The 17,686-nt window shown below is 46.1% G+C and overlaps 1 long non-coding RNA gene across 1 annotated transcript in view; it reads right to left on the bottom strand.

Annotated features, from left to right (window-relative positions):
- The window catches only part of LOC130295625 (uncharacterized), a 29,142-nt gene extending 12,069 nt beyond the window's left edge, over positions 1 to 17,073 (bottom strand). The window contains exons 1-2 of the long non-coding RNA XR_008848937.1: positions 17,032 to 17,073; positions 10,895 to 11,047 (exon numbers count right to left, since the gene is read on the bottom strand). This is a non-coding gene — a long non-coding RNA (uncharacterized LOC130295625). The remainder of the gene's footprint in view (positions 1 to 10,894; positions 11,048 to 17,031) is intronic.
- Between the last annotated feature and the right edge of the window lie 613 nt (positions 17,074 to 17,686).

The following is a 17,686-nucleotide window of genomic DNA, read 5'->3' as shown; positions in this document are numbered from 1 at the left end:
TGTTGCAAAACTTCAACTCCCAGCATGCCCGGACAGCCGTTGGCTGTCCGGGCATGCTGGGAGTTGAAGTTTTGCAACATCTGGAGGGCCACAGTTTGAGACCACTGGTTCATCTACTGTCTAATATATCTCCCATTGCCAACGGCTGTCCGGGCATGCTGGGAGTTGAAGTTTTGCAACATCTGGAGCGCCACCGTTTGAGACCACTGGTTCGCCAACTGTCTAATATATCCCCCATTACCAATGGCTGTCCGGGCATGCTGAGAGTTGAAGTTTTGCAACATCTGGAGGGCCACAGTCTGAGACCACTGGTTCACCTACTGTCTAATATATCCCCCATTACCAATGGCTGTCCGGGCATGCTGGGAGTTGAAGTTTTGCAACATCTGGAGGGCCACCGTTTGAGACCACTGGTTCGCCAACTGTCTAATATATCCCCCATTGCCAATGGCTGTCCGGGCATGCTGAGAGTTGAAGTTTTGCAACATCTGGAGGGCCACAGTCTGAGACCACTGGTTCACCTACTGTCTAATATATCCCCCATTACCAATGGCTGTCCGGGCATGCTGGGAGTTGAAGTTTTGCAACATCTGGAGGGCCACAGTTTGAGACCACTGGTTCACCTAATATATCCCCAATTGTTCAATGTTATTCACTTGACCTGTCCAAGGTTTTAACATGATGACTGACTAATAATGTATATTACAGTGAAATTTAGTAACTCTTCATAATGCGAATATAGTTCACTGTGGTTCTATATGGGGGCAGAGATAGCAGTTGCACTCGGGCCCTAGGTCATGGGGGGCCCAAAATGTCCTCTGTCACATCAGAATTATAAATAGTAGGTGAGGCCCTTATACAGATTTTGTGTTACACCTATAATATAAATAGACCCCAGGTCATTGAGTGCCAAATAGGGGATAAAATTCTTTAAACAATAATAGGGGGAGACCTATCGAAACCTGTGGAGAGGAAAAGTTGCCCAGTTGCCCATAGCAACCAATCAGATCGCTTCTTTCATTTTCCAGAGGCCTTGTGCAAAATGAAAGAAGTGATCTGATTGGTTACTATGGGCAACTGGACAACTTTCCTCTGCACAGGTTTCGATAAATCCCCCCTCTATGTACAAAAATCCTTCAAGATGGAAGTTTATGATCCTGTCCGGCTGTTCCACATGGTCGCAAATCACAGACACGGAGCATCAACAGCAATGTAATTGGTCACAATGTTAGGCTACTAGTCAGCCAGGGGGGGGGGGGGATCAACTTGTAACCCCTTCCCTCTATATAACCATTAGAATAAAAACCTCCTGATACGTTTATGGCCTCTTCTAATAGTAAGATGTATTATGCAGCCGCTTGACACTCTGCTCGCCCCTCCACCTCCTCTAAGACACTGGCAGATGAAGACAAGCACTGGTCTATGTGTATAATTCCAGCATGCGGCCATGGTTTTGTGTTACATTGGTCTATGGGGGTATGAATGATTTCTAAGAAAATCAATGATAATCGGCCCAGTGGTTTGACTGCCATTTACCGGACTGAACTCTACGCCCATCCGTAATGTCAGGGTTAGACGCATTTTATAGACTTTATGACAGAGAGCTGTGACTGTCACACATTCGCCGTACCAAGGGGGATTCTGGGAATTCTTGGAGCCGCTTATAGATTGCACACCCCTATCTATTGCCTGTGGTAAGGAAATGGTCACATTTGACTCGCAGACCTTGTGCCGGAGACGTAATGCTTTATGACTCTGGGTGGTGGGAGCCCCAGTGAGTTTTACCAGTTACCTCCATTGATTGAAACTACAGGGAACCGCTGGAGACAGGAGCACAGAAATCAATACCACAGGAATTTTGTTCTGCTCTGTCTATAAACTTAACCCTTCTGCCTACACAAGGAGTTGAAGGTTGGTGACAACCTGTGTTAATGGGAGGGGCCTGGGTGATATAAATACCGGCACGTGTAGGTTGAGGGGCACGTCGGACGTCACGCTGTGGCAGGGGTTGCTTCAGAGATCCATAGACACTGACGTCACCATAGCAGTTGGCGGGAGATTAGAACTACTGGCGAGGCAGTCTGGTGTTTCAAGTCCCGACGTGGAGCAGGTTTTTGGGGGGTGTTTTTCTTACTGCTGCGGTCGTATGTGGCAGCCGCAAGTAGTAGTTACAGCTGTGAATCGGGGCCTCCTTGTATGAGGGGGCTGGTTCTGCTGGCCTGTTTGGGGGGGGGGGGCTTGCTGTGGTGCTTTAAATCAATGAACTGCAGCGGCTTTTGCAGAGCCAGAGACCGCCGCCGCCGCCGCCACCCGCTTCTTTCCCCCTGCCTGTCCTGAATCCAACCACCGCCGCTGCACGATTGCCTCGCCTCTGGCCAGAGACAGCCGCTGCCCCATTGCCTCCCCCATCCCCAGTTTTATAATTACCTGTTCCAGGGGTCCGCGCTACTTCTGGCTCTGGCGGTATCCTGAGTTGTCACTGTGAGCCGGGCCACTGACTGTGACGTCGTGTTGAGGACTTCACTCATCATTGCGCAGCGCACAGCAACAGCGCAGGACGCCGCAGGAGCCAGAAGTAGCGCGGACCTCGGGAACCGGTAATGATAAAACCGCGGATGGGGGAGGCAATAGGGTGGCGGCTGCGGTCTCTGGCCAGAGGATAAGCAGGGGGAGGCAATCGGGCAACGGCGGTGGTTGGACTCAGGACCCCAGGACAGGAAGGGGGAGAGAAGCAGGTGGCGGCGGTGGTCTCTGGCCCCGCAAAAGCCGCTGCAGTTCATTGATTTAAAGCGCCTGCATTATCGGCAAGGTAATTGCCGATAACTTAGAAAATCATGAATACCTGCCGATAATATCGGCCAAACCGATAATTGGTCGATCCCTAGTCCATGCGTTGTAACACGCCGTGTTGTCGATGCGGTGTAACACATCGTGTTTTTCCATACAGTGTTACATGCCATGTTTCCTTACAACACTCTGATACTCAATACAGTGTAACATGCTCCTATTGCCTTACGGTGTAGCTTGCTTGTGTTTTCCATGCGGTTAATATGCTCATGTAGTATGACACGCTCAGGTTTACATTTGGGATAATATGTTTTGTTCTCCATCTGCTATAGTACGCTCAGGTTTTACATATTGTATAACACGCTTATGTCTCCATACGATACAACACTCTTATGTTCTTGTGGTATAACACTCTCATGTTTTCCATACAATATTACATACAGCATAACACGCTTACTTTCATGTGAGTAACACGCTGATGTGTCATATGGTATAACACGCTTATATTTTGTAGTATAATACACTCGTATTTCCATACGATATTACATACTGTACACGCTTAGGTTTCACATGGTATAACACGTTCCTGTTTATGTGGTATAACACGTTCATATTTCTATACGATATAACACGTTCATATTTCCATATTCATACGCTTTAGTACTCCTTATGCTTAATACGCTCATCATGTTCCCTTAGGATATATAACGCTCATATTCGGCGATATAACACGCTTATGTTTTCCATATGGTATTACACGCTTATGTTCCACATGGTCAATACATTGTTTTACATACGGTACAACGCGCTTATGTTGTCCATACGGTTAATACACATTATGCTGCTTTGTTACTAAGCAGGCGTTACTAGCATTGTGTGGTTACTGCACTTAGGTTACAGTGGTATTATTGCTACACACATGTCTTGATAGCATTGTGCTAACTATATGCTGCTGCGGCAGTGTTATGCGCATAGGTTTTCTAAGGCATCAGTACCATGTAGGCCTTGCCAAAACATGGTCACCACGCATGTTACTGTGGCTTTGTGGTTGCGCATATGTTGCTACAGCTTTGGTTACTGGGCATGTTGGCGGCGTTGCTCAGGTATTGCGGTTTATGCATGTTGCCATAGCATTATAGCTACGCGCAGGTTGCCTCTGCGTTGCACAGGCCCATAGCATTTTTGCGGTGCAATGTTGTTACGCATCTTTACTATGCGTTGTTACTTTAGCATTTGTTACTATTCTTTCTCACTATAGGCATTTGTTATTATGCATTTTGTTACCATGGCATTTGGCTTTTGTACGTTTTACTACAGCATTGTTACTACGCATATGGGAATATAGTGTTTTGTTGCCACCAACATTTGATTCTATAGCATTTGTTATTATAGCATTTTGGTCTACATAGTTGCTTACCATAGTTTGTTTTACCATAGCGTTTTCCATTCCTTAGAGTATTTGCGTTCATGATTGTGTGTAATGTTCGTATGGTGTAGCTTTACGTTTGTGTATTGGGTCAGGTTTCTAACATGTGAATACTTTCTTAGCAGAGATATTCATATACTATCTGTACGTTCGTGGTATTTTAGGGTGTTAGTGCATTACAATTATGAGGGTTTATTATGGCAGCTTGTCACCATGTAATAGGCTTACGTCATTAGAGTTTTCACGTTGCATATGTTATCATGGTTATTACGACGCTTGCGTTATCATTGCTTGTTACGATGTATGCTATTGGTTGCTGCTACATATACATTATCATTGTTGTCACTTTGTACACGGTTCAATGATTATCAATATGTGTTTCAGTTGGCCACTACACCTTGTCAATAGCCTTGTCACTATGCATAGGTTATTATAGCTTCTCACCACGCATGCGTTAAAGGGGTACTCCGGCGCTTGGACATCTTATCCCCTATCCAAAGGATAGGGGATAAGATGCCTGATCGCGGGGGTCCCGCCGCTGGGAACCCCCATGATCTTGCACGCCGTACCCCGTTAAAATCAGTCCCCGGAGCGTGTTCGCTCCGGGTCTGATTACTGGCAATCACAGGGCCGGAGCGTTGTGATGTCACGGCTCCGCCCCAGTGGGACGTCATGCTCCGCCCCCTCAATGCAAGCCTACGGGAGGGGGCGTGACGGCCGTCACGCTCCGCCCCCTCAATGCAAGCCTATGGGAGGGGGCGTGACGGCCGTCATGCCCCCTCCCATAGACTTGCATTGAGGGGGCGGAGTCGTGACATCACGCTCTTCCCGTGATGTCACGACGGGGGCGGAGTCGTGACATCACGCTCTTTCCCTCGCGTGGTCGGGATCCGAAGCCTCCAGCGTTGCCGGAAGCCGTTGAGGTGGGCGCTGCAGCCGAGATCCCAGGGGTCCCCAGTGGCGGGACCCCCGCGATCAGGCATCTTATCCCCTATCCACGCATACATTGTCATAGCTGGTGATACATGTACATTATCGTAGCTCAATATTACATATACGTGATCATAGCTTGACATTTCGCACACATTGTTCATAGCGTGTCACTATACATGTCATTATGATTTTCAGCATGCATACGTTATCATAGCTTGTTACTACATATCATAGCTGGTCATGTCGCTTTGTTAGCTCGTATGCAATTGAAGCTCCTGACTCTGTATGTTAGTATGACATATTACCACACGCTCGCGTTTAGCATAACTTGGTTATTAGCACGGTCACTGTGACGCTATTGTTACAGCTTTATTGCTGGTGGTAGCCGGGTCGGTGTGTCCTCTATGGGTGTTGTTATTATGGCATTGTTGTCACGAATGTTACTATGCAGCACATTACGTCAACTCTGGTTTTCGCATACATTATTTTTCCTAGCATTTTCCTGGCACATATGTCACAGGTGTTGCTTTGGTATTGTGGTCTTGGCATGCGTGTTATGGCATCATTATAGTGTACGTTTATGTTAAGTATGTTACTTTAGTCCTGATTCTAAATGTATGTTACAACGTAGGTCATGTTACGTTACTATACCGTTGTTATAGTGCTATGTTAGGCGGACCAGCAGCGGTGCAGATGCCAGACAGGATCATTTTTCAGCTCTCCCACACTGAACATCATAGGAATATGGGAATTGTTAAGTGGACCTGAGGAAGGCATCAGCCGATGCCAAAACGCGTTGTCCCAATACTTTCAATAAAAATCGTTATCCTGCACCGCCTGAGTTTCTCAGTAATTTCACCACTCGAGCAGCGCCTCCACTGTACCGGCTTTTTTCCACCATTTCTCCTCACATTACATATTGGCTCCTTACTTAGGAGCTCGATGCCGGTGGGAGAGCAGCAGCTCATCCAACATTAGGGCTGCACAGGTCCCAGTGCGGCCCCTCCAAGGTCGGTATATCACTGTTGGTGTGGTGGAGGGTGCACATCAGTGAATACATTTCTCTCAGGGAGCGCCCCCTGCACCTTTTTCTCCCCTCTCTATATTGGTATTGTGTTATGGCATCATGATATCTGTTGTGTTTTGCACTTATGAGTCAGCATGGTTGCACTTGTGTTCCATTGGCGTTTGGGCTTCGCAGGTAAGTTAGTAGGGTTATATGCACTAGTTACCTTACTTTTCTCCGGTTTCTGTGTTGGTACGTTTGTTACTTCAGTTTTGGTTGCTGTATTGCCGTTTCATCACTTCTCACATACATAATTTGCCCTACCCTTGTCAGGGCATTGGCCTAGCAAGTGTTGTCCCTACGAGTCACTCTGCCTTAGTGTTGTTTCTTTACACTTTTTCAGCTCCGATTCATGTTTCGTCATGTTAGTTTTGCTGGATACACATATGGTCATCACGAATGGGTTCTTATAGCTTGGTTACGGCACCATTAGCATGGGTTCCACTTGGCTTACTCTTGCGTTATGACAGGTTTGTTAGTTCTCGCATAGTTGCATCCTACAGGGTAGTTACAGCTCATAACGCATTAAGCATAACGGTCATAGGCATCATGCACATATGCTCATTATCTGGCTATTGGTCATGGCACACTTACAGGTCGTTATCATTCTCAGCTTGCCTGCCACGTCTGCAGGAGAATAGGTTACTTGGGCTATTGTTTCGGACACGTTTTTCAGAAATAGCAGCAGGACACATAGATGGGTGTATACCTGTTGCTTGACACATTTTCAGGTGGTATATACCACTCAGTTATTGTTGCTGACACGTCTTTCAGAACAATAGCATCACTACACATAGGCAGTTGTATACCTGTTATGCCTGTCACGCTTTCAGGTGGGATGCATTGCATAGCCGTATGTTCTGACACGTTTTCAGGACATGACTGCCATGGTTTTTCACTAATTTCCTTATCTGCAGGTGACATATTCATGCATGGTGACATGGTTTATTTAGTCATTTCTTCCACATTCATAATCAATTTGATGTCTTTTTTTAGGCCCGTTGTTATTTTGAGGTTTTCTCTCCGTTATGATTATTGATGTCATAGTCCATCATGTAGACTATCTACTCCCGTAATGTTCTATTTCTCATGACGGTTGGGTTCCTTATCATCATGGTATTTTCTTTCCCTACGGTCTGTCAGGTTTTGGCCCAAATTTTATAAAGCAGCATACGATGATTATTGAGAGAGCTGTACAGTGGGAGGGTAATATGTTTGTTTAGTTCATCCGGTAGGGTATAGCACTTGGTGTTTAGAGGGTAGCAGTGGTGTCTGGTGAGTTAGAAGCAATGGCAGGGGTGTCCTCAGTTCTACTAGTAATGCGGTTTGTGGGCCATGGACTGTGTGCTTGGTTTGGCAGCTGATGCCCTGGTTCTTATGTCAAGGGGATAACATTATACTTCCTAGGGTATGTTGTTTTTGCCCTCTGAGGGTGTACCTCCGATGGCGGCCTGGGCACACATCTAGCCGCAGATTAGGTGAGGTAGGTATATGTCTCTTGCATCCTTGGATACAGGTTTAGGTAAGTAGTGATATGTTTATCTCTCATTGTTAGTTTAGGTAGGCTTACGTTCCATACGCACTGGAAGGCCTTGATAAACAATAAATGTATCATTCTTCTTTAACGCCTTTCATTTTAGCTGTCTCTGATAATGGACCTAAGATGGCTGCGGCATTGGGTGTTAGTTAATATGGAGGGCTGACAGTGAAACAGACATCAGTGATGTATACAATACACAAAAAAGATGTAAAAATGGAAATTAAATCAATGAATAAAAAGTACCGTATTTTTCGCCGTATAAGACGCGCTTTTTCTTCCCCAAAACTGGGGGGAAAAATCGGTGCGTCTTATACGGCGAATACACCCCTATCGCGGCAGTCCCTGCGGCCATCAGCGGCCGGGACCCGCGGCTAATACAGGACATCACCGATCGCGGTGATGCCCTGTATTAACCCTTCAGACGCGGCGATCAAAGCTGACCGCCGCGTCTGCAGGGGAAAGTGACACTAACCCGGCTGTTCAGTCGGGCTGTTCAGGACCGCCGCGATTTCACCGCAGCGGTCCCGAACAGCCCGACTGAATAGCCGGGTTAGTGCTTACAGGACACCGGGAGGGACCTTACCTGCCTCCTCGGTGTGTTCTCCGTTCAGGGATCCCCTGTATGGCCGGCGCTTTCCTTCCTCGTCATCACGTCGTCGCGTACGTGCGTCGGCGTGCGTAACGACGTGATGACGGCGACGGAGAGCGAGGATACCCGGCCGGCAGCAGAGACGTTCCGGAGCGACGGGGACACGGCGACAGCGATGGAGCGACATCCAGGGCAGCGGTGACGGGTCCGGAGCGGCGGGGACACGTGAGTATTACCTCCTATGCAGTGATCTTCAATCTGCGGACCTCCAGATGTTGCAAAACTACAACTCCCAGCATGCCCGGACAGCCAACGGCTGTCCGGGCATGCTGGGAGTTATAGTTTTGCAACATCTGGAGGTCCGCAGGTTGAAGACCACTATTGGGTTCAAAATCTTCAATTTTTTAGATTTTGCACCTAAAAATAGGGTGCGTCTTATACGCTGGTGCGTCCTATAGGGGCGAAAAATACGGTAATAAAAATTAAAGTGTAAAAAAAATTAGTACTACTAATAATAATAATCATAATAACAACAACAACAGGACTAGAATTCTACTAAAAGAAAATCCCTAAAAGTAATACCCACTCCTGCTTAGCTTAGATAAACTGGTGGCAACTCTACCTTATCGTACAGTAGTAATATGGCAGAAGAAGGTGCAGTAAAAAGGCACATATGCTGCCAAGGAGTCTTAGAAAGCTGGGTAACAATGCAAACAGCGCCACTCTCTTTCCCTGGGCTGAGATAGATAATATATAGATAATACTGGCAATCTTTCTAGAAATAGTTGACATACGTGTACAGCCACAGTTATATGTGTCATTTTAAAAAATATTTCCCACCAGCAGTCAAACACCCCACTGCTGCCATTCCAACGGTGCCCTGGTTGTCACAACTCAGAATTAAATGGTGACTTGTCGACATGTAGGTCGTTGCTGAGGCCAGTGATTGGTTGAGAAGGCATTTTTTGTGTATCTGGCATGTATCCCGGGAAAAACCTTTTGATGGGATCTGTATAAATCTGTTTACAATGAGCTGCCCCTCTAATTTTATCTTTTAGTTCTGTGTGGGGGAACTCTGCTAAGAGTATTATCTACTAAGAGCACTCGGCTGGTACTGGTTATAAGGGGACACTCTGCTGAAAGTAGTATTTACTTAGGGCCCTCTGCTGGCACTGGTTATAAGGAGCCAATCTACGGAAAGTAGTATTTATGGAGGGCCCACTGCTGGCACTGGTTATAAGGGGGCACTCTTCTAAAAGTAGTATTTACTGATAGCCCTTTGCTGGCACTGGTTACAAAGGGGCACTCTGCTGACAGTATTTACTGAGAGCACTCTGCTGGCCCTTATAAGTGGGCCCCTCTGCTAACAGTAGTACTTAGTCTCAAGGGGCGACACGCCTTCTTTACCGTGAGGACTGTGAATTTATGGAACGGTCTACCTCAGGAACTGGTCACAGCAGGAACAATTAACAGCTTTAAAACAGGATTAGATACATTCCTGGAACAAAATAACATTAATGCTTATGAAGAAATATAAAATCCCATCCCTTCCCCAATATCGCGCCACACCCCTACCCCTTAATTCCCTGGTTGAACTTGATGGACATATGTCTTTTTTCGACCGTACTAACTATGTAACTATGTAACTATGTAACTGAGAGCACCTTGGTGGCACTGGTCATAAAGGGGCACTCTGCTAACAGTAGTACCTGAGAGCACCTTGGTGGCACTGGTCATAAGGGGGCACTCTGCTAACAGTAGTACCTGAGAGCCCCTTGGTGGCACTGGTCATAAGGGGGCACTCTGCTAACAGTAGTACCTGAGAGCACCTTGGTGGCACTGGTCATAAGGGGGCACTCTGCTAACAGTAGTACCTGAGAGCACCTTGGTGGCACTGGTCATAAGGGGGCACTCTGCTAACAGTAGTACCTAACTGAGAGCACCTTGTGGGCACTGGTCATAAGGGGGCACTCTGCTGACAGTATTATCTACTAAGGGCACTTTGCTGGCACTGGTTATAAGGGGCCCTCTGCTGACAGTATTATCTATTGAGGGCACTCTGCTAGAACTGTTTATTCGGAGCACTTTGCTAACATTATTTATTAAGGACACTCATCTGGAGACTCTTGACTGTTATGGGGGTGCATCACAGGTGGGACTTAAATAAAATGGCTTACAAGTTCCCAAAAGTACAACATATTGCGAATGAAAGAACTTACGTTGGCATAAGCCAATCAGAGACCACTTTTCATAGCTCAACTATGGTTGCTATGGGTAGCAAGGCCTCATCTTCTCCAAGACTGATTTGATACATGAGGCTCGTTAAATGAAGACCTAATGAGACAGAAGCTTAGGGGAGTTGCCATTAGCAACCAATCTGGTGCTCCTTTATATTTTGTTACCATGGCAATGACATCTGATTGGCTGCCATGTGGCTGCTTTTCTACACACTAGATTTATATGTTTATAGCATCTTAATATGCACCAAGGAAACTGGTTCTTGAAAAATCAATTAGGAATAAACATCTTAAGAAATTCATGATGTTTCCTTACATGGAAACGTGATCCAGGAGGCAAGAGCATTTGCACTTGGTCAGGTATCAGATGATGCTCGCTTCTAGGAAGCTTCAGGATTCTTGTAAGACCCTTGGAAGAACCAGTGGAACCTATCTCTCCTGGGATGAGAGGATGAAACGCGTGGGATTCCTGGAAATGAACAGAGAGAGGAGAAACTGAAACGTATCTTCCAGGAATACCATAAGCCAAGCCTCCCTAAAGCCACAATGGAGAAGAGGGAAAGCCGACCCTATTAATCATCTAAATACAGGCCCTGAGACCCATCACCGACAGTCTGGACACACTAATATCTGCACATTGCCATTAATATTTTACTTCATTCCTGTGCTAGAAACCACAAGACCTACTAATATAGGTCACACCAGATGACCTCCATGTGTTAACCCCTCCAGTGCTGCTTCCAGTAAATGACTTGTTGTCAGTTTATGTCTGGGATGTTGTCGTCATGTGTTTTGGTCAGACACATTATTGTGAAGAGCACTTACAATTCTTGGGTTGGAGTTGAAAGAATGCTAAAATAGAATGTAATAATTCCTATTGGAATCACTGCCTTGTGTTGGATCATGCCCTGTATGGTATCTTCTATTGGCTTCCACCCATATGGGTTAAAATGGTACAGTGTACAAATATCCATACGGTACATGGCCTAACTATAAGAGCCATACTGTACGGTACCAAAATACAAACTCTATATATATGAGACAATTACAGTTGCTTAAATAATACACTAATATCATACAGCGCTCAAAACATACCACATACGGTGCTCAAATAATACCAATATACAGAGTGCAAATACCCCCCACCACCATACGGTGCTCAAATAATACCACTGTACAGTGTGCAAATCCCGCCCCCCCCCCCCCCCCCCACCATACGGTGCTCAAATAATACCACTATACAGTGTGCAAATACCCCCCCACCATACGGTGCTCAAATAATACCACTATACATTGTGCAAATACCCCCCCCACCACCACCACCATACGGTGCTCAAATAATACCACTGTACAGTGTGCAAATACCCCCCCTCCACCATACGGTGCTCAAATGATACCACTATACAGTGTGCAAATACCCCCCCACCATACGGTGCTCAAATAATACCACTATACAGTGTGCAAATCCCCCCCCCCCCCCACCATACAGTGCTCAAATAATACCACTATACAGTGTGCAAATACCCCCACCATACAGTCCTCAGATTATTGGACTATACAATTCTCGAATAATACCACTAACAGTGCTTGAATAATACCACTCTAAAGTACTCAAATATTTTACAGGGCTGAAATAATACCACAAAATAATGCTCAAATAATACCACCCTACAGTGCTCAAAAATGTCTGCTATACAGTGCTCATATAATAGCTTTATACATAAATTAATTTAATGATGGCCCTTTACAATTTGAATTGATATTTTTGGTCAAAAGTCTTGGGTACCAAACCCTTAAAGGGGTACTCCGCTGCTCAGCTAGTGATGTCATAGCCCTGTCCCCTCATGATGTCATGCCCCACCCCCTCAATGCAAGTCTATGGGAGGGGGCGTGACTGCCGTCACGCCCCCTCCCATAGACTTGCATTGAGGGGGCGGGATGTGGTATCAGGAGGGGCGGGGCTTTGACATCACGATCTCCCGGCGCCAGCGTTCAGAACAGCTTGTTCCAAACGCTGAGCATTGGAGTACCCCTTTAAGCAATTACAGCTGATACATACTCGAAGGATAGCCCCGGTCACTATATATATATATATATATATATATATATATATATATATATATCCTCATATTACCACATCAGATGTCTTGGCAGAGGACATGGTTTCCTGGTGATGCCGCAAGATTTACATATAGCAAAAACTTCAGCAGCATTTGTATTTCTGTAGACAAAAGCAAGGAAACACTGACCGAAAACAGCTTAGATTCTTGAAAATTTTTGTAAGTACCTGTCCATGGTTCTGGAAGAAGCTTTAAGGTACAAAAAAAAATACATTAAAACAACAAAGAACAATGGGGGGCATTTACAAAGATGTGTGTGATCTAGTAAATTTTCAAGTTCATTTTTGTTTTTTTGCGTGACTCTTATTAAATGGTCCCAGGGCATTTGATACATTTTGTGCAGGTAGACATTTTCGGAAATTTCACACTTCACATACACCAAAAAGCTACACTAGGTCTGGGCTGGTGTAGAATTGCGACTTTTTGGTGGGTTTTGTGACTTTTTTTTTTTGCAAAAGTCGCAGTTGATAAATTCATTACCACTGCACAAGACTTACCCGTAACAGCGGGTCTGTACGCTCTTTTTGAGCAAATAATAGCCTTAGGTGCAGCGCTGCACCTAAATAGAGACAAATCTACACACAAAAACTGCTCTAAAGACAATGATAAATGCCCCAATATTTTCTCTAGGCCTGGGCCAAGGTTAGACAGCAATATACCTTGTATACCTGACCACAGGACTTGTGCAGTCATTGGACTCTTCTATCTTTTCCTTCCCAATGAATGTCAGTGCGACCGCCTGCTGACTGTTATCTCTGTGACTTTTAGGAGCTACCATTTGGTCTACACCGCTCTAGTTTGGCTTATTGATCTACATTCCTCCCAGTTACAATGAATAAAAATGGTTTGAGTTTGAATTCTGCTATTTGTTTTTGGGAAATTGAAGCAAAGTATTAGTCTTCCAGGGAGCCTGGTGAGTCCAGCATAGACATTGTCAGATAGGCCTGTTGGGCACAATGTTGTGTGGTGCGCCACAGGGTGTGAAGGTGAAGTGGATGGGCCAGATGTTGTAGCCCGGGGCAGGTGTTAACCCCTAAATGTTCGTGGCGCCAGGGCGTGGTTTTCCAGTTAACCACCTGAACGGTAGCTCCGCTATCCCTAGGTTAGGCAGGGTAATAACAATCCAAGACCAGGTTAGGGTTAACGGTAGCTTTACTGAGGTAGACAGATGGTAACAGTTTTTACAGCTAGGCCAGGATCCAAGAGAGGTGGCCAGTAACACAGAGGGGACCTTGCAGCTTGATGGGACTTGCAGTGACTTGACAGACTTTAGGACAGCCATGTTGACTATAATAGACTTGACTTGACTGTAGGTAGTGACAGCAGACAGAGATGACTTGACTTACTGGCATTTGGCTGTAGGTTAGGCTTGAGGCCTCCAGTTGTGCTGGACACTGGCTCTGAGACGTCTGGACTGGACTTGACCTCAGCAGAGAACGTGATGGAAGAGAGAGATTGTAATGGCTTCCCCTCTTATAAAGGGGGGCTGAGCAAGGAGCCCATAGGTCAAGCTGCAGGTCACGTGGTTAGCTGGTGCTCTCTGGGTAACAGACAGGTGAATGGAACATGTGACAACAGTATCATGTGACTAACTCAAAGGTCCTTAAAGGTCCTTTATACTTAATACATATAACACTATGGGGGAGACGCTGCAGGAGAGCCCCTAGGACACAGAGGGACTCAACCTGACAGGGCCTAAGTACTGTACGGGACTATATCCTGTACTGGGACATCACAGTTGGCTATATTGGCTGTTAGTAACAATGCCTTGCCTGACCATAGTGAGTCTTTATACTCATAACAGAAGGGTCTATACTTTGTAATACAGTAAATTTGTGGTGCTATCTAAGTGTTGTTACTTTACCACAAAACTCTTGTGGTCCCTCATGGCTGCCGGGCTTCTGCGGCAGATCATCAAAGATGGCGGGGGTTGGAAGCACATGTGCAGGTTGTAAGAATTTTGTTGGATCCCACGAAAAACGAGAAGCAGCAGTGGCACCTGAGGCATGCAGTTATAGTGATGGAAGGAATTCCAGATGTACACAAAAAGGGGTTATTAATAAGGTAACCTGTTTTTTTTGTACCCCCCTTTGTTTGTACTTCTCTGTAATGACCTAAAGAAGTGAGCGACCACTCGGGAAATGTCATATAAACAATGTTCATTTATCTAGATCTGGAATTCGTTCCCTAACTTTCATTGCATGCCTCGGGCGCCATTGCTGCATCTCATTTTTCCGTGGGTTTTAACGAAATTCTCACAACCTGCATATGTGGTATACTTGGTAAAAAGTTGCTAAGCTACATTTCCAATGATACTTTATAGGCCTGATAGTAGAGGGACCTGCTATATTTTGTAACCATTTCATGGTCCAATAGTCTGGCTTAAACGGTTACTCCTCCCCTAGACACCTTATCCCTTATCCAAAGGATAGGGGATAAGATGTCTGATTGCGGGGGTCCCGCCGCTTATGACTCCTGTGATCTCGGCTGCGACACCCCAGACAGCCGGTGCATGGAGCAAACTTCGCTCAGTGCCGGATGACTGGTGATGCGAGGCGGAAGCTCGTGACATCACGGCCACACCCCATTTGAGATGTCACAGCCACGCCACCTCAATGCAAGTCTATGGGAGGGGGCGTGACGGCAGTTGGTCGATGGCATGCCACCCTAGCACTACACAGGCTACAGGACGCCATGCATTAATTGTTTTGTGGACCTGAGGAAGGCACCTGCTAGTGCCGAAACGTGTTGTCCTTCAACTTGAACTTCAATAAACTGTCCTGTGCTACCGTGGCGTCCTGAATTCTTTCCCTAACAGCAGTAGCGCCCCCTCCCATAGACTTGCATTGAGGGTGTGTGGTTGTGACGTCACGAGCGGGGCGCGACCGTGAGGTCATGAGCCTCTGGCGCTGCACCCAATGAACTAGACGAACGCCCGATGCAGCAGGGAGATCATGGGGGTCCCCAGCGGCGGGTCCCCTCGATCAGACATCTTATCCTCTATTCGTTGGATAGGGGATAAGATGTCTAGGGGCGGACTACCCTTTAGAAATGTCCTATAGTTTCATGTACACAGCTCCTATGCAGCTCTATGTGTCTCCATGATTACAGACAACAAAGCCTGTGTAGTCTGACTAAGTCATGCGCCAGCCCTTTCACCAATCCTATCTGATACTGTATGTAGTAAGATGAAAAGGGTGAGGAGCATTACATGACCGCAGGATCCACACAGGTTTACGATACCTATAGTCTGTAACCATAAGGCCACGCCGATCTACATTGAGGCTGTATACACAAAACGGGGAAAAATACTTATTCACGACTATTTGCGATGTCGCTTTATATTTTATATGCAGTGGAAAGTATACAATACTCTTAAATATGCCATAGCTTTATCTGCAGTCCTATGTACGGTATAACCACAGATACCATTATCATATTTAGAGGCAGAAGAAAAATCAAACAAGAAAAGGGGGTTTGGAACGAGCGCTACTGCTGTTAGGGAAAGAATTCAGGATGCCACGGTAGCACAGGACAGTTTATTGAAGTTCAAGTTGAAGGACAACACGTTTCGGCACTAGCAGGTGCCTTCCTCAGGTCCACAAAACAATTAATGCATGGCGTCCTGTAGCCTGTGTAGTGCTAGAGTGACATACCATCGACCAACTGATTCCCTACATGAGAGAGCGCCCCTCTTCTTCTTTCTCACATTATCATATTTAGTTTGTTTCCAGTAAACACAATGGGGGGGAGATTTATCAAAACCTGTGCAGAGGAACCCTTGCCCAGTTGCCCATAGCAACCAATCAGATCGCTGCTTTCATTTTTCACAGGCCTTCATGAAAATGAAAGCAGCGAGCTGATTGGTTGCTATGGGCAACTGGGCAAGTTTTCCTCTGCACAGGTTTTGATAAATCTCCCCCAATGGGAGTAGTAGTCCGGCACTGCTCTTTAGTAAACAGCGGATTGGTCTCCCTGGATGCTTCCCACAAAGCCCTGTATATAGCTGCCCAGCAATTGCCCCTGGCGTAGGAAATATTAGTGCTGGGGACCTCGAAAATGCATCATCACATTGAAGTTAATGCGTTCTCCAACAAAATGGCTGCCCGGGGACAGGTGCACTTTAAATCTATTACGAGAGGAAACCCATTTGACAGAAATTTGGGTCACTGGATGTCTACAGCTAAGTTTGGAAGAGGCCTCCCCACCATCGCTTCTCCCTGTAGCGTTGCTATGGAGTCAGAGCCTATCCTTCCTCCAGCATCGATGTCCCCATTGATCTGTGCTTTGGTGCAGCGCCCAGACAAGAATCTGCTCCATTGTTCCACAATACCTGACAGACACCAATCAATACCTCCCCGGTCTCCTAGTCCCCGCTCTCTCTCTCCTGCCTGTGTAATTCTAGATGTGTCTCCCTCTCTCTCTTCCTCTTTCGCTGCTTTTGTTCATTTCCTTTTTTTTTTGTCGTCTTTTGCTTTATGTGGAAAACAATGTGGATTTTTGTCATTTTTTTTCTTTTTTTTTTATATATATTGTGTGGTTTTATTGACAGGCGAGCCTGGTGTATTGTAATATGCATTGATGTCTGGAGGATCGGGGGCGGGGAATGCAAAGACACATATTTAGCAGCCGATCGAAGGCTGCAGAGAAAGTTCTCCGTCGTCATGCATTGTCTGGTGTAGCCTGTGCGGCCCCCCGGTTAGGTCTTGTGTTCATCCCCACCTGGAATGATAGATTTGTCATGACAGGATCGTCTTAAAGGGGTACTCCGCTGCCCCAACGTTGGAAACATTTTGTTGCCAAATGCTTTGAGCGAGCCGTGACATCACGCCACGCCCCCTCAATGCAAGTCTATGGGAGGGGGCGTGACTGCCGTCACGCCCCCTCCCATAGACTTGCATTGAGGGGGCGTGGCCATGACATCACGATTAGAAATGAGCGAAGTTACAGTGATTCGATTCGTCACCAACTTCTCGGCTCGGCGGTTT

Source organism: Hyla sarda, chromosome 11, assembly GCF_029499605.1.
Source record: "Hyla sarda isolate aHylSar1 chromosome 11, aHylSar1.hap1, whole genome shotgun sequence".
NCBI classification, from domain to species: Eukaryota; Metazoa; Chordata; class Amphibia; order Anura; family Hylidae; genus Hyla; species Hyla sarda.
Note: the sequence above shows the minus strand (reverse complement) of the source record. Positions and strands in the feature narration are given on the sequence as shown.